Source organism: Colobus angolensis, unplaced genomic scaffold, assembly GCF_000951035.1.
Source record: "Colobus angolensis palliatus isolate OR3802 unplaced genomic scaffold, Cang.pa_1.0 Scaffold4, whole genome shotgun sequence".
Taxonomy (NCBI): domain Eukaryota; kingdom Metazoa; phylum Chordata; class Mammalia; order Primates; family Cercopithecidae; genus Colobus; species Colobus angolensis.
The window spans coordinates 11879885-11905946 of record NW_012117376.1 but is presented as its reverse complement, the minus strand read 5'-3'; the positions used below and the strand labels follow the sequence as shown (position 1 = coordinate 11905946).

At 49.2% G+C, this 26062-nt stretch overlaps 1 protein-coding gene across 1 annotated transcript in view; it reads left to right on the top strand.

Moving 5' to 3' along the window:
• EPB41 (erythrocyte membrane protein band 4.1) overlaps window positions 1-26062 on the top strand; it is a 253110-nt gene that overhangs the window by 696 nt on the left and 226352 nt on the right. The gene's annotated exons all lie outside the window — the stretch shown is intronic.

The window sequence follows — 26062 nt, the reverse complement described above, 5'->3', positions numbered from 1 at the left end:
GCCCCACACCCTCCCTGCCAGGCTTGGTCTAGGGCACTTCCCTCTGTCTGGGTCTCCTGGGTCTCTCTGTCCGGTTCAGGCTCCGGTTCGCTCTCATCCGTGGGTTCCCTGTCTCTCTCATCTGTCGTCTCTGTTTGGCTGTCTCTTCCTGTCTGTGTCCTCTTTCCTCAAGAATTGTCTCGCCCTCACCTATACTTCCTGGCAGGCCCCACCTCTTCAGGGTGGGACAGGACCCCTCCTCTCCAGCTAGTTGGAGGGCAGGGACCTGTCCAGACCAACCCGAGCCCGAGCTCGCTCCAGAAGTGGGGAGGGGAGAGGAGGGTTGGGGAAGGTGATTCCGGGACCCACAACTCCTGGGTTCGGGAACGGACGATCCCCTCTCCGCCTCTCCTCCAGAAGGAGGAGGCTTGGACAGAGCCTCGTTGGGGCTGGGCTTAAGGCAGCTGGGAGTCCCTGTGAAAGCTGCCTAGTGTCTCGTCAGGGTCAGGTCCTCAGCTATTGAAGGGGAGCGGGAGGGGTTGGGGAGGGGCCAGAGCACTGGCACGCGCCCCGGAGCTTCAGCAAGCGCCCTACCTCCACCAAGTTCCAGGCCGGGAGGATGGTCTTGGTAGGAGGCTGGGTGGGGAAGAAACCAGCAGGAGGAGGCCCAAGGGACTTCTGCATGTTGGGGAGAGGGGTGGGGATATAGAATGACAGACCCACAAGTCTAAGGAGCACCCACTGGGGTCACTCCCTGCCTTGAATTCTCTCCTGAGTGTCAGACAGACACTTCAGAAATAACTGTAAATAAGGCGTTAAAGCAGGTGTGAGGTGGAAATTATTAATTCTTTTTTTTTCTTTTGAGACAGTCTTGTTCTGTCCCCCCGCTAGAGTGCAGTGTCCTGATCTCGGCTCACTGCAAGCTCCACCTCTCCTGTTCAAGCCATTCTCCTGTCTCAGCCTCCTGAGTAGCTGGCATTACAGGCACCCGCCACCACGCCCAGCTAATTTTTTGTATTTTTAGTAGAGACGGGGTTTCGTTGTGTTAGCCAGGATGGTCTCCATCTCCTGACCTCGTGAGCCACTGCATCTGGCCGGGAATTATTAATTCTAAGCACGGAGAAACTTTGAGCAAGGAGGTAGGAGGTTTGAGAAGAAAGGGAGCCAGAAGCTGAAAGGAGCAGAGGGAGGGAGGAAAGGGGACATCCAGTGCCTGGTAGGCTCTGCACACAGCAGAACTGGGTTGAATCCTGACCCTTCCACTTTCCTGCTGTGTGACCCTGCATGAGTCACTTCACCTCTCTGAGTCCCAGGCTTGTCCTTTGTCAATAATCTGGACCTTGCAGGCATAAGCAGCATCAAATAAAGCAATGTGTATGCAGACCAGAATGGTAGCTGGTCTGATAGCAGGCCGGTAGTGTGTTTTAAGAAGGGAATGGAGTGGGGAAGCCCTGAGGTTTCCACTGTATGTACAGGAGAGCCAGGCACCACCTGCCAGGTCCCAGCAACATGGGGCATGGGTGGAGTGCCTGGGTGTGTGGGTGGTACTCATTAAGGCCAGGAGGCCCCACACCCGGCTGTCTCCTGATTGGCCCATCCATCCACCTCCTAGACCAGGCCTGGCCTCCCTCCTGTAGGCCCCAGGTGCCAACAGAAGTTCCCACCCAGGCTGCCTTACTCCCCAGACCAGTGTGGGTAGAGACATGGCAGGGCAGGGCCAGCACCCTCTCTGCAGAATGGACCATGGCCAGGAGCCTGGCTGGCCGTGCTGGGCAGGAACATCCATCTAGCTAGGAAGATGCTGACACTGTGCAGGCCCCATGGAGGTCCAGACCTCTGTTGGCTGAAGCTGAGCCCAGCTGATGGAACCTAGGCTGCAGGGTGAGACAGAGGCTGGGGTGGGAGTGAGGAGGGGAGATGCAAGGAGAGACTTCTGGAGAGGAAGCCTGAGCAGAGGTGTGGAACCAAAGCGAATTTCATTTGGTTATTCTCTAAGCCTTTCCTGAGCACGTATTGTGCACCATATACAGGTCTGCCAGCCACAGAGCTGAGCAGGATACTCACAGAGGGCTCATCGTAGAGTTACGGTGGACTGAGATTTGTTAGGTGTTTGCAGAATGGGTCTGTATGACAGTTCCTGGGGATAGGGGAGTTCAGAATTTTCCCAGGGCCTAAGATTTTGATATTTAATTTTAATTTAATTTAACTTAATTTTTTTGAGACAGAGTCTCACTCTGTTGCCCAGGCTGGAGTGCAGTGGCACAATCTCTGTTCACTGCAACCTCTACCTCCTGGGTTCAAGCAATTCTGTTGCTTCAGCCTCCCAAGTAACTGGGATTACAGGTGCCTGCCACCATGCCCGGCTAATTTTTAAATTTTTTTTTTTTTTTTTTGAGGCGGAGTCTTGCTCTGTCGCCCGGACTGGAGTGTAGTGGCCAGATCTCAGCTCACTGCAAGCTCCGCCTCCCGGGTTTACGCCATTCTCCTGCCTCAGCCTCCTGAGTAGCTGAGACTACAGGCGCCCACCACCTCGCCCAGCTAGTTTTTTTTGTATTTTTAGTAGAGACGGAGTTTCACCGTGTTAGCCAGGATGGTCTCGATCTCCTGACCTCGTGATCCGCCCGTCTCGGCCTCCCAAAGTGCTGGGATTACAGGCTTGAGCCACCGCGCCCGGCCTAATTTTTAAATTTTTAGTAGAGATAGGGTTTCACCATGTTGGCCAGGGTGGTCTTGAACATCTGACCTCAGCGTGATCCGCCCGTCTCGGCCTCCCAAAGTGCTGGGATTACAGGCTTGAGCCACCGCGCCCGGCCTAATTTTTAAATTTTTAGTAGAGATAGGGTTTCACCATGTTGGCCAGGGTGGTCTTGAACATCTGACCTCAGGTGATCTGCCTACCTTGGTTTCCCAAAATGCTGGGATTACAGGCATGAACCACCGTGCCTGGCTGATTCTGATATTTATTAAAGGGGGGTGGAATTCCACTCCTTTATAGTCTGTGGGCTAGTCACTTTTCTCCCTGGGTTTCAGTTTCCCTTTCTGTGACATGAGTATGGGAGATAAGTCTAAAGTCTCTATGGGTCTTCCAGCACCTATTACTATAGCCTCAGGACCTGGTTTGGGACTTAGTCTACCCTCTACCCTCACCCTACGTGAGGGGATAGGATGGAGCAAGATGAAGGCAGAGTATCATGGGCCCACAAGTCCTGTTCTTGGCCTCTGTTCTCTAATCATAATTATAGCCACTGCCTGTTAAGCACTTACTATGCACAACATTCTGTCCTAAGCATTTAATATGCTGCATTAACTCATTCAATCCTTACAACCTCATGAGGGAAATATTATCCCTGTTTTGCAGGAGTTTAGGGAGCTGAACAGACTTGACCAAAGTCACAATGCTGGGAAGTGGCCGAGCTGGGATTTGAACTTAGGTTCAACTCCAAAGCCCAGACTTAACTAAGTTAAACTCCACCCCATGGGTACTGAGGTGCCCACATTGCTCAGCCCTTACCTATGGAACTGTTTGACCCCTACTGGAGCAAGCTCTGAGCTCTGGGATGTTGAGGCTGGGGCGCTGGGGAACGAGCTGTGCTGCCTTTGTTAGGTGGCCCCTGGGCCCAGCATAGAGAGAAAGGGGCAGAGGGAGCAACCTCCAGGTCAGCCAGGGCCCACTAGGGGTATCCCCAGAGGGGCAACCCCACCCAGCTACTGCCCGGGTGCCAGACCGGGCACTGAAAGGCAACCTTGGGTATGTGGCCAACTTTGGACCTCAGTTTCCCCATCTGTAAAGCATGGACTTAAATGAGTGTAGACACTCCTTGACCGCCCGGTTAGTGGCCGAGGTCAGTAATAGGATAAAGGGTTAGAGGAGGGCTTGGAGTGACAGTGACTGAGTCTGTGAAGGAAGAGTTTGGATCAGGAACAGCTTGGATCCTGTGCCAGCTGTTTGACAGATATTTCAGATGAACAGACTGAGGTTAGAGAGGTTCAAAGGCTTGTCTGGGGCTGTGCAGCCAGTACCCCAGAGACTGAAGGGAAACAAATCAAGGGAAAACCCAGAGAACAAAATCCAGGCAGCTGTGAGCTAGAATCCTGGGTTGGCCACTTAACTAGGCTTGGAGGTGTGAAGTGGCATCCCTGAGGACACAGGAGAGTCCCTTCACCTCACTGTCCTCATCTTTAAAGTGGGAGTAGTAACAGTTTCTCCTTTGTCCACTTGCTGGGTTGTTGTGAAGGTTAAAGGAGATGAGGCATTTGTAAAATCAGGTGAGAATGTGATTGCTGGTCATTTTTCAGTCCAAAGCTGCAGTTCTGGGTTTGTGTTTGTGATGGTGGGAGCATTTCCGACAGCTCCTCTGTTGAGATGCTTTATCCAGGGGTTATGCTGGAGAGAAGCCCTAAGAATAACACCACCGTTTATTGCGCAGTTGCTGGGCTGCTGGTACCCAGCATTGTACTCAACTTCACCTCTCACTGTCTCATTAACCCCCTACAGCAACTTTGTCAGGTAGGTCACCCATGCTGGGTCCCTCTGAAACCCATGCCAACAGCCCCTGTAATGACAATAGCAAACGCTTCTGAACAGTTTACTGTGTGCCAAGCATCCTTCCAGACGTATTACATGTATTAACCCATGTTAATCCTCACATTAACCCTGTGAGGTGAATACTGATACTATCTCCAGTTTGCAGATGAATAAATGAAGCATAGACAAGTAAAAATGAGGCTGGGTGCGGTGGCTCAAGCCTATAATCCCAGCACTTTGGGAGGCCGAGGGGGGCAGATCACCTGAGGTCAGGAGTTTGAGACCAGCCTGACCAATATGATGAAACCCCATCTCTACTAAAAATACAAAAATTAGCCGGGCCTGGTGGCATGCACCTATAATCCCAGCTACTTGGAAAGCTGAGACAGGAGATTCGCTTGAACCAAGGAGGCGGAGGTTGCAGTGAGCCGAGATCGCATCATTGCACTCCAGCCTGGGCAAGAGGGAAACTCCGTCTCAAACAAACAAACAAACAAAACAAAACAAAACAAAATGGCCCCAATGTCACAAAAGGTAGAGCCATAAATAGTGAAGTCAGAATTTTCCCATGTTCTTTTTTTTTTCTTTCTTTCTTTTGCTTGTCTTTTCTTTTATTTTTGAGACAGCGTCTTACTCTGTTGTCCAGGCTGGAGTGTAGTGGTGCGATCTTGGTTCACTGCACCCTCTGCCTCCCAGGTTCAAGCAATTCTTGTGCCTTAGCCTCCTGAGTAGCTGCGATTATAGGCACCTGCCACCATGCCTGGCTAATTTTGTATTTTTGGAGATGGGGTTTCACCATGTTGACCAGGCTGGTCTCAAACTCCTGACTTCAAGTGATTTGCCTGCCTCGGCCTCCCAAAGTGCTGGGATTGCAAGTGTCAGGTTCTTTTATTCCGAGACAGGGTCTCACTCTATCGCCCAGGCTAGAGTACAATGGGGTGATCACGGCTCACCGCAGCCTGGACTCCTGGGCTCAAGGGAGCCTCCTACCTAGGCCTTCCGAGTAGCTGGGACTGCAGCGGCGTGCCACCACACCCAGCTAATTTTTGTATTTTCTATAGAGATGGGGTTTCCCCATGTTATCTAGGCTGGTCTTGAACTCCTGAGCTGAAGCACGCCTCCCACCTCAGCCTCCCAAAGTGCTGGGATTATAGGTGTGAGGCACCATGCCCGGCTGGCTTAGGTTCTTAAAGTCTCCTCCTTGACGCAGTCATCACAGTTGTAATTCAATAGTTATTTACATGATTGTCTCCTCACTACACTGTAGGCTCCATAAGGGCAGGGGCCATGTCTGTCTTCTTCAGGCCGTATCCCCAACCCCTGGCACACAGCAGGTGCTCAGTTAATGTTTGTTCACAGGGACACTGCTGCTTCTAGTGGACTGGGCCCTGGCGGCCTGATGAGCTGACGGTGGATTATCAGATTATTGCTGACTAGGTTGTCTGCCCCAGCAAGACCCCAGAGGCAGAGGGAGGGCAGGGTTCCCTCCTGGCCCAGGCCCTAGCTGAAGAAGGGGCCCCACAGGACTTTTTCTTTGGCTGTGCTGTGTGTCTCACTGCTGTCCTTTGCTTCCATGTGCCACTGTGGTGATGGCTCCACGGCCTCTTCCGGACCGGCTGCGTGACCCCGATGGCTGCTTCTGGGTGAGTAATGGTTTGACTTAACGACTGCCACGTGAGCTGATTTTAATGCATGTCCTGTGGCTCTGAGGCCACTGGGAGGTGTAAAGAGAGGCCCGGGGGTAGGGGCAGAAATGCTGAGAGGGCACTCTGTGAAGTTAGGATCCTACCACAAGCAGGGCCTACCAATTAAACATACTGGGTGCTGATTTTTTGGTCACATGCTACAGTGCAAAGGTCTTTGGGGCAGACTGGGCTGGAATAGAATCCTTTTTCTGTCACTTACAGGTGGGTGATTCTTTGCATCTCAGTTTCACGTCTGCAAAATAAGAATATGAATACTTACGGGACACAAGTGTATTTGTTCTTTCATTCGTGTAAGCCCCACAAGGGCAGGGATTTTTTGTTCATCTGTTCACTGCTGTATCTCCAGCACCTAGAGTATAGTAGCACATAGTAGGTGCTCATTGAATGTTTCCAAAGGAATGAACATATTTATTGATGGTTTACGGTGTGCCTATCAATGTGCTTTGTATTGGATTAAATGGCTAATGGACAAAAGGGCCCAGCATGATAGGGGCTCAGTGATGTGAATTCCCTATCTATTTTCTCTCTATAGATAGTGACGTGAATTCCCTATTTTCTATCTATAGATAGTGATGTAAATTCCCTATCTATTTCCTCAATAGACTGTGACTTTCTTGGGGATCAGGGCTCTGGTAAAGTGAGCTCTGGGTCTTCTGAACTTAGTAAGGGGCCAAGAACCAAGCATGTGTCAATTAGCACAGAGAGCGGCCTGGCAACTGGACTTCCTGGAGAGGGAGTGACAGAGCCTCTAGTTTTCATCAGAAGAGAGGCAGCTGGGAAGATCTGGGGCAGAAATTGGAGGGATGAGGAGGGACTCTGCCCTTCTAGTACTGCCACTTTTCCTTATCCAGGTGTGACCCTGGACAAGGCATGCTCTTCTCTGAGTCTTGGAGACCTCATCTGTGATGTACATATCACAACACATAGGTGTGGGAAGGAGTTGATGAGAAGAGCGCAGCACAGGGCCCCATTTGGTAACTTCCCAGCCCTGGGCTCATCCTGGGATTCTGGGAGGGGACTATGTGTTCCTCTTTCTGGCTCATTTCTCCTACTTTTAACTTCTCACCCAGCTGGGACTGGAATCGCAGGAGCCCCTGAACTTCCCAGCAGGCTGACCAGGACCCTGGGACAAGGGCTGGGCTCTGCCTGGTGTGGGAGGAGCTGAGTGGAGGTTCCAGCTCAGCCACTCTCGCTGTGTGACTTGGTTCTGTAACCCCTTCTCTGCCTCAGTTGCCTTACCTGTAAAGTAGGGTTATGAAAAGACACCTCCCTTGAAGAATTATTTAATTAGAAAATAGGTGGATTAGGCATTATTATCCATATTCCTATTTGGCTCTGGCTGAGGCGACTCTAGGGAGGGCCCTAGAGAATTATATCCCACCGTGGCCCAGGGAGCCTGGGACTTGCTAGTCATCATGTGTATTATTGCCATTTATTGGCTATTTCTTTTTTTTTTTTTGGAGACGGAATCTAGCTCTGTCACCCAGTCTGGAGTGCAGTGGCCCGATCTCGGCTCACTGCAAGCTCCGCCTCCCGGGTTTACGCCATTCTCCTGCCTCAGCCTCCTGAGTAGCTGGGACTACAGGCGCCCGCCATCTCGCCCGGCTAGTTTTTGTATTTTTTAGTAGAGACGGGGTTTCACCATGTAGCTCAGGATGGTCTCGATCTCCTGACCTCGTGATCCACCCGTCTCGGCCTCCCAAAGTGCTGGGATTACAGGCTTGAGCCACCGCGCCCGGCCTTATTGGCTATTTCTTATGGGCTGGGCTGGTTTCGTGCTATTTCAGACACATTATCTCATGCATTCCTCCTAGTGACCTAGGAGACCCGCTGAAGCAGGCATTATTATCCCCGCTTCATGGCACTGGGTAAGCCAAATGAGTCACCCAGAATCCCACAGTTCTTTAGGGGTACAGCTGGGGCTCAGAACCAAGCCTGCTCACTCCAGGGCCCAAATTCTTTTTTTTTTTTTTTGATGGAGTCTCACTCTGTGCCCCAGGCTGAAGTGCAGTGGTGCAATCTCGGCTCACTGCAACCTCCACCTCCTGGGTTCAAGCAATTCTCCTGTCTCAACCTCCCCAGTAGCTGGGACTACAAGCATGCGCCACCATCCCTGGCTAATTTGTGTATTTTTAGTAGATGGGGGTTTCCCTATATTCGTCAGGCTGGTCTGGAACTCCTGACCTCAAGTGATCAACCTGCCTCGGCCTCCCAAAGTGCTGGGATTACAGGCATGAGCCACCGAGCCTGGCCCTAAGGCCCAAATTCTTAATGTGAAACTCTCCTATCTCTCTCAAGGAGGTAGAGTGCACATCTAAATTCTCTTTGTCTATCGCCAGTGACCAGTACAGGGCTGGTGGGAGCTACTGGCGTGTTCGTCGGATGAATAAATTCACACACACACACTGCACCCCCACCCAGGCCTGTTGCTGTAAGAGTTTTAAAGAGAAAAGATAATAGAAAACAGGAGAAGGCTAGACAGCTTGCTGCTTGAGGGTCAGACAGACCTGGCTTTGAATCTCACATGTATTGTTTACCAGTTGTGTGACCTTAGGCAAGATATCTAACCTCATGGAGCCTCAGTTTTCTTACCTGTAAAATGGGGAAAATAAAAGAACCTACCTACCTCTTAGGCTTCTTGTGAGGATTAAATAATGAGGCACATGGTGAGCATTCAACAAATAGTAGCAATGGTTGTCATTATTATAATTATGAATATGATTTGGGGATTATAAAGATGTTCCTCTTGGGACGGGAGAGACCAGGTCTGGGAGAGAACTTCTGGGGATAGGTGGATAGCAGCCTAGTCTGACAGACTCCTGAAGGCCTGTGAAGGGAGGGAGGTGGCCTCATGGAAGTAAGAATGTACCTCCGTTTCCTAGTCATCTGCTTTTCCTCTATGTCAGGCCCTGTGCTGGGCATGGGGCCCAAAGATGAATCTGTGTAGTCCTTCCCCACCTTCCCCACTAGGAGCTTGGAGTCTAGTTGGGAAGAAGGATACAGAAACCACCAACACCACGTTTATTGAATAGGTGTTCTTATGTAGAGGGCAGGAAAAAAGACATTCCTAGTCGAAGGAACTGCATGTGCCAAGTTACACAGCCATGACCTGCACTTGGGGAAATGCAGCTGAAGAGATAGGCTCATGACAGTGAGGAGGACTTGACCCATGGCAATGGGGAGTCACTGGATAGTAAGTAGGGAGGGGCAGGGACAGGGGCAGGGGGAACTGTTCAGGTGAGAGATGCCGAGATCTTGGGCTGGGGACTGTGCCATGGGATGGGGAGCAGTGGGCCATGTGAAGTCTGTTTAGGAGGCAGAGCCAGCAGGGCATGATAATCAACTGCAGTGGCCAGGGAGGAGAGGAGAGGGCCAGAGGGAGATCTTGGGGCCTGGGGCCAGTGGGGCCCACTGGAGTCTCTGCCTGAGGGACATATCTGGGAGGAGGAGGCACAGCTGGGTTGAGGATAAAAGCTATTTAGCTGCTCTCACTACCTTTCCCCTCAGCTTAGGCAGCAGCTATGCCTGAGCTGAACACTGGGGCAAGGCCTGTGGCCACCAGGGCCCAGGGCACCCACTCCTATCTTGGGGGTCCCTTGTGGTGATCCTGGTAGGTCTGGTAGGGATGAGACCTCTTTGGGGTGGGAGCCAGGCAGGAGCTGTGTGGTGCAGAAAAGCCCTGGGTTCTAGACCTACCAGTGTTACTGAGTGTCTGCAACCTCAGGAATCACCAGGCCTGGTGGCTCACACCTATAATCCCAACACTTTGGTGAGGCTGAGGCAGGAGGATCACTTGTGCCCAGGAGTTCAAGACAAGCCTAGGGAACATGGAGCAACCCCATCTCCACAAAAAATACAAAAATCAGCTGGGCATTGTGCATGTGCCTGTCATTCCAACTACACAAGAGGCTGAGGTGGGAGGATCCCTTGAACCCAGGAGGTCAAGGCTGCAGTGAGCTGTGATTGCACATTTATACTCCAGCCTGCTTGACAAAGTGAAACCCCTGTAGGTAGGAAGATCAGAAGGAAGGAAGGAAGGGAGGGAAGGGAAGGAAAGGAAGGAAAAGAAGGAAAGAAAGGAAGGAGAAGAAAAAAGAAAAGAAAAAAAAGAAAGAAGGTACTCCTATCACTCCCTCTCTCTTGCCCTCCTTTTCCTTGCCTTGAGAGTGAGAATAAGAAAATCTGTTTTGCTTGCCTCGAAGATTCAGTGATAAATAAAATACAACTAAAGACAGTAAACATTTATTGAGAACTGACGGGCTAGGTTCTGGGGGCACAAAGGTGACTCACGCAGTGTTCCTACTCCTTAAGGATGAACTGCCATGTGAGAGTGAGCCCAGGGGAGCAGGTGGTTAACTCAGGCGCATCAAGGGGAAAAGAGCTAGGCTGGGCTTTGAAGGATGAGTAAGAGCTCTCTAAGTAGGCAATGGTGGGAACAACTTTCTAGGTATAGGGAATGGCATGTGCAAAGGCTCAAGCCTGCATACTGTGCTCAGGATAGATGAACACAGTCGTCGGTGTGGCTGGAGCACAAAGGGAGAGGCAGGCAGTGACAGGGGATGAGGCTGGTCAGGGAAGTAACGCCCACGTCAGGCAGGGCTTTGGGGATGTAACTGGCTCCCCTCTCCTTCCTGCACCCTCACAACTGCCTGTTCTGCTCAGAGAGACTGCTGGGGCCTTCCCATGCTGCTCCTCCCCTTGAGTTCCCACCTTCTCCCCTCCCCTCCACCATCCCAGCCCATTCAAGTGGCTGCCTCTCTCAGGAGTCAATAACCTGGCTGCCCTGCCAGCCCTGCCATTGAAAAGCCATGTGACCTCTAGTCACTCACTTGCCCTGTCTACCTCAGTTTCCGCCTCAGTAAAGTGGGAACAGCAGGCTTTCCTCCCAGAGAAGGGCGGAGGCTTCAATGAGATAATCTCCACAAATGGCCTGGCCCAGTGTCTGTAAGTATTGGGCACCCATAAACAGGAGCTAATTAAGCCATCATTATTTGGACTCCTCAATCTTCTTGATCCCGCCCACTGCTTCCCCTTTACCTCTCCTGGCAGCCCATTCTAGCCAAGAAAAGAAGGAAAATATTAAGAAACAAACCTGGCTGGGCGTGGTGGCTCACGCCTGTAATTCCAGCACTTTGGGAGGCCGAGGCAGGCGGATCACCTGAGGTCGGGAGTTCGAGACCAGCCTGACCAACATGGAGAAGCCCTGTCTTTACTAAAAATACAAAATTGGCTGGGCGTGGTGGCACATGCCTATAATCCCAGCTACTGGGAGGCAGGAGAATCACTTGAACCTGGAAGGGAGAGGTTGCTGTGAGCTGAAATCGTGCCATTGCACTCCAGCCTGGGCAACAAGAGTGAAACTCCGTCTCAAAAAAAAAAAAAAAAGAAACAAGCCCGTCTTCAGAGGGGTCCTGGCCCACTGCCAAGCTGGCGCCCCTCCTGCCCCTTGCCTGCCTTGGCCTTGGGCCCCAGGATTCTCAGTCCTGAGGCCTGGGCACTCTCCCACTCCCTGCACTAGAGGCCCTGCCCTGGCTGGAGGCCAAAGCCAGCAGCAGCCTTGAAACAGGACACATATTTAGAAAATAGAAAATAGATAGCTTTTTTTTCTCCCCCTCTGGGAGTGGATAAGGAAGCCCTTTTTTTCTGGTACTTGCGAGAAGAGTGTGATGTTCAGTATTTCTGGAGGTCTGGTGGTCAGGGTAGAGCTGGATCCCTCAGCCTTCTGGATCATACAACAGACGCTAGCCACCAAGTCCCTTATGGAACAGACACAGGGACCTCAGATCAGAGCAAGTGTCTGTTGGTGCAAGGTCATACAGTAGAAGCCCAGGTCTCCAGACCCTCTGTGCACTGTCCCATAGATGCATGTGGTGCAGTGGTCTTGGCTGTCACTTTACCTCTCTGAGCCTCAGTTTTCTCCACTGTAGAGTGGCACTGATTTTACAGAAAGGATCGGCAATAATGTACAGAAAGCACCTAGTGAGTCCTCAGTGGCAGGAAGCTGTTATAGCTGCTGCCTCTTAAAAACTTCTTCTGCCCTTCCCCTTCCTGATCTAGGGACTTGGGAGTATCTGCTACGGTTTCTATTGAACAAATTGTACCTGATAAGCCAGTTTTAAAGCAGGAGGCTCAGCATCTGTTATGCTTCCCTACCCTCTTCCCCCTTTCCTGGGACACGCTAGCCCCACCCAAGACAGGTTCCCTTCTACAGCCTCCGATGATGCCACTGCAGGCATTCAGGAAAAGCAGAGAGTAGGAAGGGCCCCATGCCATCCAGGCTTACGCTGGGGGGACAGTGATGGACTGTGAACTCCTTGGAACCATCCTCGGGAGCTAGATGACTTCAAGACTTTCACAGAGGCTGGGAAATAGGCCTAAAAGAGAAAACCTGGTTCACAGTCCCAAAAGATGGTAGAGTGGAAGGAACACCAGCCCCCTAGCTCTCTATGCTGTGAGATCTTGGGCAAATTACCTACCCTTCCTGAGCCTTCATTTTCTGATTTAAAAAAGGAAGGGGATGGATTGAGGTCAGAGGTTTCTACTAATACTACAGGATTACAAGTAGGGATTTGTGAGCAGAGAGACTTTGGTTTAAATCCCAGCTTCATCCCTTACCAGCTGTGAGACCTCTTGCAAGTTGTTTTACCTAAGTGAGCTTCCGTTTTTTCCCCTATAACATGGGAAAAATATGAGCATCTTCTCATAGGATTATTTAAGGGCTAAATTAAATAATTCGTATGAAGTACTCAGTCCGTAGCTGACAGACATGTTGGAATTATTATTGTCGTTGTTGTCATCATTATTCTATGATTGGTAGAGATAACAAGAAGTCATAAAAGAGTTCATTAAGAAGGAAGGACTTGAGAAATGTATAGGATTGATTGCGTTATTCATTCACTCAATAAATATTTAGTTTCCACAGATAGGCCAGAGACTAGAAGCAGAAAGGTGGAGTCAGACAGACCTGCCTATTCTAGCTGTGTGATGTGGGATCATTTACTCCTTTTTTTTTTTGAGATGGAGTCTCCTTCTATCACCCAGGCTGGAGTGCAGCAGCATGACCTCGGGTTTCTGCAACCTCTGCTTCCCAGGTTCAAGCGAACCTCCTACCTCAGCCTCCCAAGTAGCTGGGAATACAAGCATATACTAGGCTAATTTTTGTATTTTTAGTACAGATGGGGTTTCACCATGTTGGCGAGGCTGGTCTTGAACTCCTGACCTCAAGTGATCCGCCCCTCTCAGCCTCCCAAAGTGCTGGGATTACAGGCACGAGCCACTGCACCTGGCTGGATCATTTACTTCTCTTCTCTTGGTCTCATGCCTCTGTGAGATGGTGAGAATAGTGGGCAAAATGTTACGTCCTGGGTTGTCCTGAGGCTAAATAGAGTTTAAGTACATTAGTCTGTCTGTGTCTGATTCCTTTCCCACCAGGCCCCTCAGCTATTAATGACTAGAGGCATGATCCCAGGCAAGCCCGTCAAGCACACTTCCACCCCAGGGCCTTTGCACTTGCTAGTCCTTTGACACAGAATACTCTACCCCCAAACACTTTTGTAGCTTGTTCTCTCTCATCTCTTTAAACTTTTTGTTTAAATGTCACCTTCTCAATAAGACCTTTCCTATCTTTTTATTTATTTATTTATTTATTTATTTTTTTTCTGAGACGGAGTCTCGCTCTGTCACCCAGGCTGGAGCGCAGTGGCCGGATCTCAGCTCACTGTAAGCTCCACCTCCCAGGTTCATGCCATTCTCCTGCCTCAGCCTCCCGAGTAGCTGGGACTACAGGCGCCCGCCACCTCGCCCGGCTAGTTTTTTGTATTTTTTAATAGAGACAGGGTTTCACCGTGTTAGCCAGGATGGTCTCGATCTCCTGACCTTGTGATCCGCCCGTCTCGGCCTCCCAAAGTGCTGGGATTACAGGCTTGAGCCACTGCGCCCGGCACTATTTATTTATTTTTTGAGACAGAGTCTTGCTTTGTCACCAGGCTGGAGTGCAGTGGCACGATCTCAGTTCACTGCAACCTCCGCCTTCTGGGTTCAAGCAATTCTCCTGCCTCAGCCTCCCCAGTAGCTGGGACTACAGGCGTGCACCACCATGCCCAGCTAATTTTTGTGTTTTTAATAGAGACGGGGTTTCACCATGTTGGCCAGGGTGTCTTGATCTCTTGACCTCATGATCTGCAAGCCTCGGCCTCCCACAGTGCTGGGATTACAGGTGTGAGCCACTGCGCCTGGCCTATTTTTATATTATTATTATTATTATTATTTTGAGATGGAGTCTTCCTCTGTTGCCCAGGCTGGAGTGCAGTGGCGCGATCTTAGCTAACTGCAACCTCTGCCTCCCAGGTTCAAGGGATTCTCATGTCTCAGCCTCCTGAGTAGCTGGGATTACAGGCACATGCCACCATGCCCATCTAATTTTTGTATTTTTAGTAGAGATGGGGTTTTGCCATGTTGGCCAGGCTGGTCTTGAACTCCTGACCTCTGGTGATCCTTCCCCCTTGGCCTCCCAAAGTACTGGGATTACAGGTGTGAGCCACCACACCAGGCCTCCTGACTATTTTACTTTGTAACGGCTTTCTGTCCTCTAACCTCAGGACTCTCTGCTTATTTTTATCCATAGCACTTATCAACTCTTTGACATCCTGTATTTTATTATTTATTGTCTCTCTTCCCATTGGAATGTAAGCTCTGTGATGATGGTGATTTTTGTCTGTATTATTCAATGTTACATCCCTTGTACCTAGAACAGTGCGTGGTGCATAGGAAGTACTCAGTAAGTATTTAGCGTGTAAACTAATGACTATATGAAGCCTATTCTCTCCAGATCTAGGAATATTTTGAGTACACAGTAGAATCTCAATAAATGTATGAATGAGAGAAAAAGTGAGTGGTCATTATCCTTTCCATTTGTCAGATCATACTGTGGCTGGGTCAACCCTGAGGTTCTTTTGCTTCTGATTGCTTCTGACATTTTCTGCCAGGGCATCAGTTTCAATTGGAGTGCCCAAATCTTTTGTTCTGGAGCCTGAGCTTTGCAGAATTTCTAGTTGGGGCTGTTTGGCTGTTGGGTCCGCAATGGTTATTATGTCATTATTGGTAATTAGCACTTAGGCCTAGAGGATTGAGCTTTTTGTTTTTCAGCAGAAATCATAGCAGAGAGCTGTGCTAGACACTGGGAACCAGGCTTGGAGCAGCTTCCTCTGGAACTTTCCCCTTCCCAGCTTGGGGTCCATGATTTAGGGAGATCAAGACGGAGGTGCCCAAAGCTAGGGGCACATGGGTCACCAGCTCAACTGCTATTTTCCCCGAACAGTATCCTGCAATGTTTTCCCCCAAGACCCGTAGGTCTGTATGCCTGGCCTGGTACAGAGGGGGTTCCCCACACTTTCAGAGGAGCTAGGTGTAGGGTTTCCAAATGTCCAGTGAACACGGGGGCATTTTCTGATGCTCAAGATTGTAAGTGGAGGAAATTATCCTGGGTTTGAGACTCAGGAGCCTGAGCTTAAGTCGCTGTGTAAGCAACTTGCTGTGTGTTCTTAGGCACGTCACTACCTCTTGCTGGGCCTCAGCTTTCTCATCTGTCAGACAGAGATAAAGATGCCTGCTTGACCTCACTAGGGAAGAGAGGCAAGATAGTGTTTGAGCAAGGAGTTGGGTTCCGGACTCACACACAGCTGGCTTCCCAACTATACCCCTTCCTAGCTGTGTGACACTGGACAAATCACTTCACCTCTCTGACGTCAGTTCCCAAAGCGATAAAATGAGGCTAAAAGGCTGGGTGCAGTGGCTCATGCCTGTAATCCCAGCACTTTGGGAGGCCGAGGCGGGTGGATCACGAGGTCAGGAGATCGAGACCATCCTGGCTAACACGGTGAAACCCCATCTCTACTAAAAATACAAAAATCAGCCAGGCCTGGTGGTGCATGCCTGTAATCCCAGCTACTCGGGAGGCTGAGGTAGGAGAATTGCTTGCACCCGGGAGGTGGAGGTTGCAGTGAGGCAAGATCATGCCACTGCACTCAGCCTGGGTGTTAGATGCAGACTATGTTTCAAAAAAAAAAAAAAAAACCCAAAAAACAAACAAAAAAACCCCAGAAAACTTGCTGTCTCTCCACCATGTAAAGACACAGCAAGAAGGTGACCATCTGCCAGCCAGGAAGAGCACCCTCACCAGAACCTGGCCATGGCTGATCTCTGACTCCAGCCTCCAGAACTGCGAGAAAATAAATTTCTGTTGTTTAAGTCACTAAATATATGGTATTTTGTTGTGGCAGCTGAGCTGAGGAAGGGTAGGTGACTTGCCTAGAGTCATACAGCGAATTTATGGTGGAACTAAGGCTACAACTTATTTGCAGTCTCTCTTATGACCTCTCTTTCTTTCTCTCTCTTTTTTTTTTTTTTTTGAGACGGAGTCTTGCTCTGTTGCCCAGGCTGGAGTGCAGTGGCACGATCTCGGCTAACTGAAACCTCTGCCTCCTGGGTTCAAGCAATTCTCCTGCCTCAGCTTCCCGAGTAGCTGGGACTACAGGTGCACACCACTGTACCCGGCTAATTTTTTGTATTTTTAGTAGAGATGGGGTTTCGCCATGTTGGCCGGGCTGGTCTCCAACTCCTGGCCTCAAGTGATCCGCCTGCCTCGGCCTCCCAAACTGTTGGGATTATAGACATGAGCCACTGTGCCTGGCCCCAATTTCTCAATTTCTTCCCCACTAAAGTGCTCCCAGTCACCGGAAGTCTTGGAAACTGAGGTTAGTCAAATGCTAGCTGGCCAGCTCAGGACCTGTCCTATAGTAGCAGCTTTGGAGGATCTTGGGGCAAGTCAAACCTGGCAATTTCTGTGCCCCCAATACCCCTGCTTCCTTATATCTTCCCTTCTGCCCTGTCTGTCAAGTGAGGGTTGGACCAGGCTGACTTTACCAGTTTTAGAAGGGTGTCAGCTAGTAGGTGGCATAGAGCCTGTTTCTTGGAAAACCCTGTATGCCTTAAGGGTTCCCTCCCCTAGTGAGAGAGAATTAGTGGGTTAAGGCTGAGTGAGCTGAGGCTTTGTTGGATCAGGGTCATTAGGCTCGTTGCAGCTGGTAAGAGAATAGGGTTGGAGAGGGTCATGGGAGGCCACATCAGTGGGTCTCTCCTTGAATGTCCCAGGGCTATAATCAGAAGTAGCTATGACAGCCTTTCCCTGAGGTCTTGGGACAGATGTTAATATTACTCATTCACGTCATTTCCAGTGCTTTCCTGAGAGTGATATGAAAGCGGTATGTAATAGAGGACAGTGGCATCAGACAGACCTAGTTTAAGCTGTGATGTTGGGCAAATCACCTAACTTTTCTTTTTTTTTAATAGAGATGGGGTCTCACTATGTTAATCTCAAATTCCTGGGTTGATCTCAAACTCCCGGGCTCAAGTGATCCTCCTCCCTCGGCCTCCCAAAGTGCTGGGATTACATTACCCCTATGCATTGGGGTTGCTGTGTAGACATCCGAAGAAACAAGGGCCAGAGGGAAGAAGGTTGAAACTGTAAAAGTGGACCTGGTGGATGGTTGTTAAGGCATTCCTTGACAAGTGAGCCACTGTGCCTGGCCTTTTTTTTTCTTTTTGGAGACAGGGTCTTGCTCTGTCACAAAGTGGTGGAGTGTGATAGTGCAATCATGGCTCACTGCAACCTAGACCTCCCAGGCTCCAGTGATCCTCCAACCTCAGTCTCTCAAGTAGCTGGGACCACAGGCAGGTGCCACCATGCTTGGCTATTTTCTTTTTTCTTTTCCTAGACTCCAAAGCTAGTGCCAGATCAGCTGATTTTTTTTTTTTTAATTTTAATTTTTTTTTTAGAGATGAGGTCTCACTGTGTTGCCCAGGCTGATCTCGAACTCCTGACCCTAAGATATCCTCCAACTCTGGCCTCCCAAAGTGTTGGGATTATAGATATGAGCCACTGCACAGCCCCTAATTTATCTAAGCTATAGTTTCTTCAACTGCACTTGAGGCTAATAATATTGCCTAAGTATTATTGTTAAGAAGTTAAATGCAATAATGCTTAAAAAGTACTTACTATGTGCCTGTCACATAGAAAATAATTCATAAATCTAATTGCTATGGCTGGGCACAGTGGCTCACACCTGTAATCCTAGCACTTTGGGAGGCTGAGGCGGGTGGATCACCTGAGGTCAGGAGTTCCAGACCAGCCTGGCCAAGATGGAGAAACCCCGTCTCTACAAAACATGAAAATTAGCCGGGTGTGATGATGGGCGCCTGTAATCCCAGCTGCTCGGGAGGCTGGGGCAGGAGAATCGCTTGAACCTGGGAGGCAGAGGCTACAGCGAGCTGAGATCGTGCCACTGGACTCCAGCCTGGGCGACAGGGCGAGACTCCATCTCAAAAAAAAAGTTATTATTATTATTATTATTTGAGATAGAGTCTTGCCCTGTCGCCCAGGCTGGAGTGCAGTGGCGTGATCTCTGCTTGCCGCAACCTCTGCCTCCCAGGTTCAAGCCATTCTCCTGTCTCAGCCTCCTAAGCAGCTGGGATTATAGGCGTGCGCCACCACACCCAGCTAATTTTCGTATTTTTAGTAGAGACGGGGTTTCACCATGTTGGTCAGGCTGGTCTTGCACTCCTGACCTCATTATCCACCCGCCTTGGCCTCCCAAAGTGCTGGGATTACAGGCATGAGCCACCGCGCCTGGCCCAAGTATCATTTTTAAGAGAAAAATGGGAAACAAACTCAATGTCCAATAGTAGGGTGAACTAAATTATGATATATCCGCTTGATAGCATTGTTAAAAATGATGATACAAATGTTCACAACATATTGTTAAATGAAAAAAGTCAGTTTTAGGCCAGGCCTGGTGGCTCATGCCTGTAATCCCAGTACTTTGGGAGGCCGAGGCAGGCGGATCACCAGAGGTCAGGAGATCAGTACCAGCCTGTCCCACATGTCTCTAGTAAAAATACAAAAAAAAAATTAACTGGGCGTTGTGGCGGGCACCTGTAATCCCAGCTACTCTAGAGGCTGAGGCAGCACAATCTCTTGAATCCAGGAGGCAGAGGTTGCAGTGAGTCGAGATTGGGCCACCCGTACTCATCCTGGGCTATGGAGTAAGACTCCTCTCAAAAAAAAGAAAAAGGTCAGTCCTAAAATAATATGGTCTAAATTTTCAAAAAGCATTAGGTTGAGATATATGAAATTGTTCATATTTGATCATTTTTAACCTATAAAATCAGCAATTTCATATGACTTAATATATGTACACTGAAAAGTACACAAATAAGAAGCTAGGTGCAGTGGCCGGTGCTTATAATCCCAGCTACTTGGGAGGATGAGGTGGGAGGATTGCTTGAGCCCATGAGTTCAAAGCTACAGTGAGTTATAATTGCACAGCTACATTCCAGCCTGGGCAACAGAGTGAGACCCTATCTCTTGAAAAAGTAAATAAAAAATAAAATAAATAAAAATAAGGCCAGGTGCAGTGGCTCACACTACAAATCCTAGCAGTCTGTGAGGCCAAGGTGGGAGGACTGCTTGAGCCCAGGAGTTCAAGACTAGCCTCCACAACATAGGGAGACCTCATCTCTACAAACAATAAAATAAAAAAGTATCAGCCGGGCGTGTAGCTCACGCCTGTAATCCCAGCAATTTGGGAGGCCGAGGAGGGTGGATCACGAGGTCAGGAGATCGAGACCATCCTGGCTAACATGATGAAACCCCTTCTCTACTAAAAATACAAAAAATTAGCTGGGCGTGGTGGCGGGCTCCTCGGGAGGCTGAGGCAGGAGAATGGCGTGAACCTGGGACATGGAGCTTGCAGTGAGCCGAGATCGCGCCATTGCACTCTAGCCTGGGTGACAGAGCAAGACTCCATCTCAAAAAAAAAAAAAAAAAAGTATCTGGGCGTGGTGGCATACACCTGTAGTCCCAGCTACTCAGGAGGCTGAGTAGGGAGGATTGCTAAAGCTCAGGTCAAGGCTGCTGTGAGCCATGATTGCACCACTGTACTCCAGCTTGGGCAACAGAGAGAGCGTGTCTCAAAAACAGATAAATACAATAGATAGATAGATAGATAGTATACATAAGGGTGGGTGTGGTGTCTCATGCTTGTAATCCCATCACTTGAGCCCAGGAGTTTGAGACCAGTCTGGGTAACACTATGAGACTCTGTCTATACCAAAAAATTAAAAAATTTGCGCCCTTTTGGCTGGAACCGCCCTCTTCCAGTAATTCGCCAAAATGACTAACACAAAGGGAAAGGGGAGAGGCACCCGATATATGTTCTCTGGGCCTTTTAGAAAACATGCAGTTGTTCCTTTGGCCACGGTATATGCGAATCTATAAGAAAGGTGATATCGTAGACATCAAGGGAATGGGTACTGTTCGAAAAGGAATGCCCCACAAGTGTTACCATGGCAAAACTGGAAGAGTCTACAATGTTACCCAGCATGCTGTTGGCATTGATGTAAACAAACAAGTTAAGGGCAAGATTCTTGCCAAGAGAATTAATGTGCGTATTGAGCACATTAAGCACTCTAAGAGCTGAGACAGCTTCCTGAAACGCGTGAAGGAGAATGATCAGAAAAAGAAAGAGGCTAAAGAGAAAGGTACCTGGGTCCAACTGAAGCGCCAGCCTGCTCCTCCCAGAGAAGCACACTTTGTGAGAACCAATGGGAAGGAGCCTGAGCTGCTGGAACCTATTCCCTATGAATTCATGGCATAATAGGTGTTAAAATAAATAAATAAATAAAAGACATCTGGGCTGAAAAAAAAAAAACTTGCTGGACACAATGGCACGCCTGTAGTCCCAGCTACTTGGGAGGCTGAGGTGGGAGGATCGCATCGCTTGAGCCCAGGAGGTCGAGGCTGCAGTGAGCTGTAGTCATGCTACTACATATCAGCCTGGGCAACAGAGTGAGATCACTGTCTCAAAAAAAAAAAAAAAAAAGTATGCATATAAGAAAAGGTACTAAAAGGGAAGGTCCCAAAATATTGATGATAGTTATTTTCGACTGGTGGCTCTATAGTGACTTACATTTTTTCTTGTGTTTCTAAATTTTCTTGCTTTTTTTTTTTTTTGAGATGGAGTCTTGCTCTGTCGTGATCTTGGCTCACTGCAAGCTCTGCCTCCCGGGTTCACGCCATTCTCCTGCCTCAACCCCCCAAGTAGCTGGGATGACAGGCACCCGCCACCATGCCCGGCTAATTTTTCGTATTTTTAGTAGAGACGGGGTTTCACGTGTTAGCCAGGATGGTCTCGATCTCCTGACCTCGTGATCCGCCCGCCTCGGCCTCCCGAAGTGCTGGGATTACAGGCGTGAGCCAACGCGCCCAGCCGTGTTTCTAAATTTTCTATGAACAAGTCAAGTACTACTAGTAAAAATAATCCCCATCCCACTGTATGAATGGTAATTCCCCATCCCATTATAGCCTGTTTGATTTATTGTTTGTGTTTACAAGTCTAAAATGACTGTGATTTTTATGGCCATGGGCAGGATGGCAAACACTACTCTTCATGTACTTTTGGTACCAGCATCAGTTTTCATTCAATAGTACTGTTCAGAACACTTTGCTGGTGAGCCCAGCTTTTCAAAGCCCTCTTCAATCTCTTGCCACCCTCCACAACAGACGAACATTTTCCCTGTGCCCTATCACTGGGGCTTCAGGCCAGCTGTGTCCCTAATCCGCCCACGTCCCAGATTTGGGTATGGTTTTCCCGCTCCTCCCCCCTTTCTTCCAATCTCATCTCTACCAGGTCATCTGAGGCCTCATCTACGCTCCCTGGCCTTTCCCACTGGTCACCACCTAATTTCACCATCTAATTTCATCCTCCTATGTGCAGCTGGTGTTTGTTTTTGCCTGGGCTCAGTTTGCAGCGGGGAAGGATTAAGACCCTTTCACGCTGTCTTTTTTTTCTTTTTCTTTTTTTCTTAGTGCCCTTGACTGCTCCAGGGGCTAACAGACAGCTAGCGGGGCCTGTATTCCCTAGGAAGGAACACGAGGGGTAGGGGGTAGGGAGGTAATGGTGGGCTCAGCTGGCAGACGAGATAGAGATGGCCCTTAGGGACCCCATCCTGGAGCTTGGAGCATAGCACAGCTGCCACACAGATGTGAGCGTGGAGCAGAGCTGTTTCTGTCTAGGAAATTAGCCTTAGAGATGGTGCTTGGGACCTTTACCCTTGGTATCTGATGGCAGCCTCTGCAGGGTGAGCCGGGACTGGATATCTGGTTTGCAGATATCTGGTGAGAGGGCAGATGGGCCCAGGAGTAAAGGTAGTTTTTCTGCCTTCATATTAGGCATTACTTATACCCCCACATTCTCCTATGTGATAGGCCTGGTAACACTCAGAGATTGGGCACTTAGCCTAACAAGTGAAGATATGTGTCTACAATAACAAAAATTCCGCATGTGTGGCTAGTACTTTACAGTTTACAAAGCCCTTTCATCTGCAGGCTAAGAATTACAAGCCAGCACTGGAATTCAGGTCTTTCAGATTCTAAAGACTGGGCCAATGGATTTTGGTGTGTCATTGCATGGCGCTCTGAATTTCAGAGTGGTTCATATCTGCCTTGTGTCTAGCCTTTTTCTGTTAGCCTGAGACCTCTACTTATTTTCAGGGTAATGATTATTAAATGCTACATATTCTTTGCATCCAATTAGATGTGCCATTGGCTAGCACTTCATGGCATAGAGAATACGGGGTTTTCATGACTGAATTTGCTGGATAACTTGGTGGTGGTGGAGATGGTAAGCCACTGGTGATTGGTCTTCTGTACTCATCCTTCAAGATACTAGATTTTCCTGTCTGATTGGTGAAGGAAGCCTGAGGCACAGAGGTGGTAGGACTAGAACTCTGAATAAAAAGCACAGCTGAACCTGAGGACTTGAGGCAGGAGACCAGAATATTCAAGAACTGGTGCGGCCAGGCACGGTGGCTCATGCCTGTAATCCCAGCACTTTGGGATGCTGAGGTGGGTGGATCACCTGAGGTTGGGGGTTCAAGACCAGCCTGACCAACATGGAGAAACCCCGTCTCTATTAAAAATACAAAATTAGCCAGGCGTGGTGGCACATGCTTGTAATCTCAGCTACTTGCGAGGCTGAGGCAGGAGAATCGCTTGAACCTGGGAGGCAGAGGTTGCGGTGAGCTGAGATGGTGCCATTGCACTCCAGCCTGGGCAACAAGAGCGAAACTCCTTCTCAAAAAAAAAAAAAAAAAACAGGTGCTTCACCCCGAGTACACAGAATGATCCTGGCCAAGTCACCTGACCTCACTAAGACTCAGTTTCCTTGTATATAAAATGAGGACATTCATTAATTCATCCAACAAATATTTATTGAGTGTATACTGTTCTGGGATATGAATACATATATAGTCCCTGCCTTCCTGAGCTTGCAGTCTAGTGGGTCTAGATTACAGCAATTTATTTGAGAGGCACAATAAATGATAAATATATCGTAGAAAGTCAAGTAGGGTAAGTGCTATGAGGCAAATTAAAGCAGGATAAGGGTGTTTGAGTGGAGGCTGTTTTAGATGGTGTAGTCAGGTGGTTTTCAAGGGGTTTTATGATGTTTCAAACAGACAGTTTATATAACGTGCTCAGCTCAGTGCTGACAACAATTGCATGCTTAACAAATATATTATTATATTTGCCAGTTCCACACCTCTCAGTCCACATTTTAGTCTCTGAATAGTAATAATAATTAACACACATAGATCTTACTATGAGCTAGGCACTGCACTAAGTCCTTTACATATTTTAACTCATTTCGTTTCTTTCTTTTTTTTTTGAGATGGAGTCTTGCTCTTGTCATCCAACCTGGAGTGCAATGGCACGATCTCGGCTCTCTGCAACCTCCGCCTCCGGGGGTCAAGTGATTCGCCTGCCTCAACCTCTGAGAATAGCTGGGATTACAGGCGCCTGCCACCAGGCCCAGTTTTGTATTTTTAGTAGAGATGGGGTTTCACCATTTGGCCAGGCTGGTCTCAAACTTCTGACCTCAGGTGATCTGCCTGCCTCTGCCTCCCAAAGTGCTGGGATTACAGGCATGAGCCACCATACCTGGCCTAATTCTTACAGTAACTCTACAGGTGTCCCCAACCCTCGTTTTTGTTTTCAGAGATAGGGTCTTGCTCTGTTGCCCAAGCTGGAGTGGAATGGCATGATCCTAACTCACTGTGGCCTTGAACTCCTGGGCTTGAGTAATCCTCCCATCTCAGCCTCCTATGGAGTCCCAGCTACTTGGACATGTTATCCCCTTTTATGGTGTTGAAAAATGAGGCAGCCGGGCGCGGTGGCTCAAGCCTGTAATCCCAGCACTTTGGGAGGCCGAGAAGGGCGGATCACGAGGTCAGGAGATCGAGACTATCCTGGCTAATACGGTAAAACCCCGTCTGTACTAAAAATACAAAAACAAAATTAGCCGGGCATGGTGGCGGGCGCCTGTAGTCCCAGCTGCTCGGGAGGCTGAGGCGGGAGAATGGCATGAACCCGGGAGGCGGAGCTTGCAGGGAGCCGAGATTGCATCACTGCACTCCAGCCTGGGCGACAGAGCAAGACTCCATTTCAAAAAAGAAACAAGAAAAGAAAAGAAACCCTGTCTCTACTATAAATATAAATATTATATTTATAAAAATATAAAAATTAGCTGGGCATGGTGGTGCACGTCTGTAGTCCCAGCTACTCGGGAGGCTCAGGCAAGGAGAATCGCTTGAACCCGGGAGGCAGAGGTTGCAGTGAGCCGAGATCGCGGCACCGCACTCCAGCCTGGTGACAGAGCGAGACTCCGTCTCAAAAATAAATATAAATAAATAAATAAAAGAAAAATGAAAATCAAATCATTAGGAAGGGCTGGAGACTAAGAATTGAACCCAGGCAATCTGTTTCCAGAGGCTGTGCTGGGATTGTGAAGGAGCTGTGATTAGATATCAGGAATGTCTAGTTGGCGTCTACAGACTCTGCTGTCAGATTGCCTGGCTTCTTATCCTGTCAGTTCTAAGTCTCTGCTTCAGTTTCCTCATCTCTAAAATAGAACACCAGATCCTATCTTACCTTCTAGGTATGATGCTTCAAACAAAAGCCTTCTTTTTGCACTGTGGGTCCGAAGCCTGTTCACAGACCAGCCTATCAGGGAGTAGGAAGGGTCAAGGGGTCTCTGATACTTCTGGAAGGAAATAAAGACCCACTAAGCAATTGTCAGAGCAACCCTAAGTTCATCTGGAGACCAGACCTCGGAAGCTAGGTCTTTATAATTTTGAGATTGCCAGGGGGGAATTAGGAGACCCTTAAATGCAGAAGACAGGATCAGTCTTGGCGTGGCCTCAACACTTAGCTTCCGTTTCAGACCTTACACAGCTGGCAGGAGAGGTAAAGTCTCATCGAATGTCAGGGTGGGAAGGGCGCCTAGAGACAAACTAGTGAATGGGGAAACTGAGGCGCAGAGAAGCTGAATGACTTACCCGAGGTCACTAAGCGGTTAGGGGGAGTCAGTCCTGGCTACAACCTCTACGTGAGTTACTTCCCTGAGGCTTCCACATCTCGGCCTCTTACTTGGAAGGAAGAAAGGACCTCACCGTCCAGGGCTCTAGCTGCCTCATGTCCCACGTGGGTGCTGCGGGATCCCGGAACACCCTAGCTCCAGACCGGGTTCGACTTGCGCGTGCGCACACGCGGCCAGCCCCTTGCCTTTTCCTCTTTTTCCTTCCCCTCTCCTCTCCTTACCGGCCTAAGGGAGGGGAGAAACAAGAGGAGCTAGAAGTTGGCCTCAGCCAATGGGCGGACGGGCCGCGGGCCCGGCCCCCTCCTTCCCTCCGGCGCGGCCCAATAGAAATTTACTACAATGTTGTGGCGAACGGAGGGGGA